A 4,905-nucleotide genomic window follows, 5' to 3' on the forward strand; every position below is an offset into this window, starting at 1 on the left:
TATATTATTAAGGTATTAATCAAGAAGTGTATATTGAAACCACACTCTGATGATGAGTTCACTAGAGAATTAGATAGATAGATAGATAGATAGATAGATAGATAGATCGAACTTAATATATGAACCCTGTTAGACTATGCGAATCAACATCGTTGCGTTTCTAGAGTAAAAAGGGAAACTTGAGTGCGTGGGAATACCCATGTCATCCTGCAATGGTGTAATCTCAATGGAGAACACATGTAACTTTTTCGCGTGTTAAATACGATCGCTTGCGCTGAAAGTAGCCTACCTATATCCATCCAGGAGTGGATTCTATTTCATACCTATGATAGTAAAGCTCTGTGAGGAATGCTGCAGCCTGTCACTCTGTGCATGAGTTGTTCAGCGGTCACGACGTGGTAACCAGACTGCTGACGTGGGTATACCCCTGCAACGGTACCCAGCAGTCACCTCTACCCAACCCGCAGACTCGCGCAGTAGAATACGCACAGGGCCAACACCGAAGCATCCCTTTGGGATAGGACGAAACACCCTCCCTTATCAAATCAGTACACGCGGTAAACTCTTTCACACACACACACACAAAGCCTCTATTCCACCAGCGATTTAAGCATTTCTGTCCGAGTCAGCACTACTTTGAAATCCCATTACCAACCTCTTCATTGTTCTCACGCGCATAGCAAGCTACTCTATCTAAAGCAAATAGAAAACGTTTATCCCATGGGGATATCTGAAGGAAATGCTTGGTGTCTACTCTGCAAAGACGATTAATAGGTTAACATATTAGACTCATTTGGAGGTCCACAACAGACCCTGCCGGAGCTCCGTCTCCTTCAGCACCAAATATTGTTATTCCACTAGAATTAAGCAACTACATGACATATGAGACTGAATAATTAGCAAGAGTAGCCTTGAACTGATATTGAACTGCTGTGCCCCAGTAAAATGTCAAGTCCAAATTCAACTAAATTTCTCTCGGGGTACTCGGCACACAGATCTGGTCTTGTTGTGTGTCTTGTTTGTGGAGCGCTTTCGGTTGCACTATGTGCATGTTAAATGCGCTTTAAAAATAAATCTGACTTGACTTGACAGATAACATACAGATATCACGTGAATTTGCGCAATCTAAGCTGTCCAATGATATTAACGCGATAATGTGATAAATGGTTCGCGAGAAACCTAACATTGAATTTACATGAAATGAATTCTGCACATATCTCTGCATACAAACTCTTCACTCAACACAAGGCAAACCGTATATCACAATAAACAGCAGACCTTACCGAATACGAGGATATAACGCATGCATCTGTAGGCCTAATCGCAATTAATTGCAACACATTTCTCCATGGTCTCCAACTGTGGGCCAAAATTATAATGTATTCTCATCTAAACTATTTAGCCTACAGTATGTCAGTACAAACAGTTTTGTGAATTGCTTAACCAGAGAATACCTTAACCACCATCATGGTTCTTATATCGCCAGATGTCATAATATAATATAATATAATATAATATAATATAATATAATATAATATAATATAATATAATAATATATTGCTCCCTAGTGACATTAATGCACAAATTAATTTTCAAATAAAATTTCAATTTAATTTCACTTATAGAGTGCCAAAACATTACACATGTCTATGGCGCTTTACAGAATGTTAGACAATCAGAGAAAAGAAGAGAAGGCTCATGGGTAACAGGGGCGAGGAAAAACTCCCTTTTGGAGATACATATAGGAAGAAACCTTTAGCAGGTCCACGACTCAAGGGCCTGTCCCATCTACCAGAGGAGGCTTCTATAAGACTACAGGTGAAGCAGTGCTTCACCAAAAAAAAGTAAAAAAATAAAATAAAAAATTCTTCCAATAATCCCATTTTAGCTAACGACACCAAGGGCGGAACAGAGAATTCCAGTGAATCAGACTTCACCAACTTAATAACCTCTATGTAACATCTTTACAATAACTTATGTATTTTCATATTTTGTAGTGATTTAACCCTAACTGTCTGGAGGGAAGAACAGGAGAGAGAGGATACACAGAATGCAGTACAGCAGGAATTCGAGGTGAACAGTTTAGGGAAAGAAAAATGGTATGCTGGATGTCTTTCCTTTCCAGTTATGTTTTCGAGGTAAGCTCAGAAGTTATTATCTGCCCTCCTGAAAAAAACATGCAGTTTGAGTGGATTTTTCTCCCTCTGCCTTTTTGTATTGTAGTTCAGTGTTAACTGCAGGTCAATGGTGGTTGGTTAGAGTTGTTATGGTTATTGGTTCAGTCCGCATCAACGGGACGGACCAACCTAACCGACCTAGACCATGCCTAGGCTGGTTAAGAGTATCTTGGATATTTCAATGTGGTTAAATGCTGGCAGCATGAAGGGGAGTGTCATTTGCCATTGCTTAGAGCCTGCATTTACAGGGCATGAGCAGTGGCATAGAAGACATGTTGCTGATAGGATCATAAAAGGCCACAGCAATGAAGAATTATGTCCAATGAGTCTGGCCTAAGAGGACATTAGCTGAAGCTTGGTGGTGTGGTGGGCTCTTGTGTAGGTTAAGATGGAGTTAGAGTTAAGATTTTTCATTAGCCTAGCATTTATTTTTCTGTGTATGTCCTTGTGATGTTTGTATGTCTTTGTCAACAATATGTCTAACAAAAGTATGCAAAAAAAAAAAGCCACTAACCTTGTCTCTTGTCTACTCCTGTCTAACACCCCGCTTGTGGCCTGTACCTTGACGTGGTGAGTGGGCTTTCAACGAAACAGGTCTTGCTTTCTCAGTTAAATAACCTGTGTAGCTCTAATTAATCTTACAGCTTTTGTTTATGTGTGTGTGTGTGTCATTTAGACCATACTATGTCAACATATGTGTTATACAATCAACCTCACTGACTTTTCTGTGAATAAAAGGTGTGTTAGGCGACCCAGAGGTGGGGGGTCAGGTGCGCGCGCATTTCAGGGCGTCGGTCGACGGGGTTTGCTTCACCAAAAATGTTGACCACCAACCACCACTGCCATCTACCTAGGGTCAGTACAGCTCTATGAGAGTGAGTGTCATGGTGATGGTGCAAATAAGTAAGTCCAACAGTGCAACAGTGCAAGAATAAAGTCTGGAGACCAGCATCAAATAAATATGGACAAATACGAGAATAATGTAGACAAAGTAATATAATAAAAACTATAGCAGTGCACTAATATGTTGAAGTAATAGGGTTACTGCCATTAGTCAAGTATAAAGTATTAAGTATTAAGTATAAAGTATTAAGTATAAAGTATTAAGTATAACGTGTTAAGTATAAAGTATTAAGTATAAAGTGTTAAGTATTAAGTATTAAGTATAAAGTATTAAGTATTAAGTATTAGGTCTATCTCTCCTCTTCCCTTTAGTGAAGCATTGAACAGTTCAATGGCACTGGGGACAAATGACTTCCTCAGTCTGTCAGTTGTGCATGACAGTGAGCAAAGTCTCCAGCTGATCAAGTTCTTCTGCTTTGTAATAGAAGAGCTTGATCAACTGGAGAGATGTAGAGTGGGTTAGTAGTGGGTCAGGTATGGTCAGTGACCACCATCCCATGCATGACTGGGGTGCCAGTCACACGAGGACTCAGCAGGAGGTGGTTGAAGTTCCACACTGCACCATACCTAACTATGGGAGGCACTAAAGAGGTATTTTTAGGTCTAGACTTAAAAATAGGGAGGGATAATGAGACGCAAATACATTTTTCTTGATATAAAGGCTGACATAAGACATATTACATAAGACAAATATTATCACATTTCCCAGATATGGGCAGCCTAGACTGTCCTGACAAAGGAAGATATAGTATGTATAGATGCCCATTACAATGACCAATATAACTAGCTTATCTTAGATTAACTAGCTGAACAACACAGGTGACCACTAGGCTACCGCATAATTTCATGAAGAGCTGAAATGTACTAGCCTAGAAATCTAGACGCGCCCCTAGCGGCAGCAAATTAATTTGCTGCCAGGGCTAGTCTAGCAACTCTCCGTTGGCTTGTGAGCTCCAGAAATCGAAACTTAATCAGGCCAATGAAATCGTGTATAGAGTTGTTTGGTGGGCTTAACATAATGATTGATGGCAGAGTTGCAACGGTTTGGCTTGAATTCCCTGCTACTTGAAAACAAATAAGATGGATGTTGCTGCTGGCGAACAGTGTGACACGAAGTTAAGCTTTTATTATGTTGGCAAACGTTTGAACTAGCCAACCAGCTCCTGGTGGTGGGAAATGCATGGGACTTATAAGCTGCCGCTGTCCTATTATGCGTGCAGAGGGAATTTGAAAGACAACTGATTATCCCGCCCCTCGGACTGAGCACTGCGAACGGTGAGTGCCCAGAAACCTACATTTTAATGTGGGTCTGGCTCGCCAGGCTAGAAATGTACACTATTTTTGACCATTTCTGAACTGTGAAACTCAGTAAATATGCTTTGTAGTTGTGAACTTACTGCTGTATCATCATAGCTATTCCACCTGTGTGTGCATGGTTACAATTTTGAAGCGCAAAATAGTTTAGGCTACAGCACAAATATTTCCATCCATACATAAACATAAGTACATCTAACCTCTGAATTTCTTTTCAAAGTGCACCAGATTGATGCATTTATACTTTAAAATAAACAAAACTTTCTTACACCCCAGACTCTCTTAGGGGGGCTTGTGCCCCAGGGCAGCTCTACATCTAATGACGCCTCTGGCTTCAGAACATCTTAAGATTTGCTGACTGTTTCCCGAAACCATCGTAGCTTAAGAGTGTTGTGAAAACACTCGTAGATCTACGAGTGGTCCACGTTTTAACAGGTATTTACTTGTGATGAATCAGATTTTAGCGTGCAAAATAGCGTACATTTAATGGTCATAATAATGTGATTAAAAG

The sequence above is a fragment of the Alosa alosa genome, chromosome 8, assembly GCF_017589495.1.
Source record: "Alosa alosa isolate M-15738 ecotype Scorff River chromosome 8, AALO_Geno_1.1, whole genome shotgun sequence".
Taxonomy (NCBI): Eukaryota; Metazoa; Chordata; class Actinopteri; order Clupeiformes; family Clupeidae; genus Alosa; species Alosa alosa.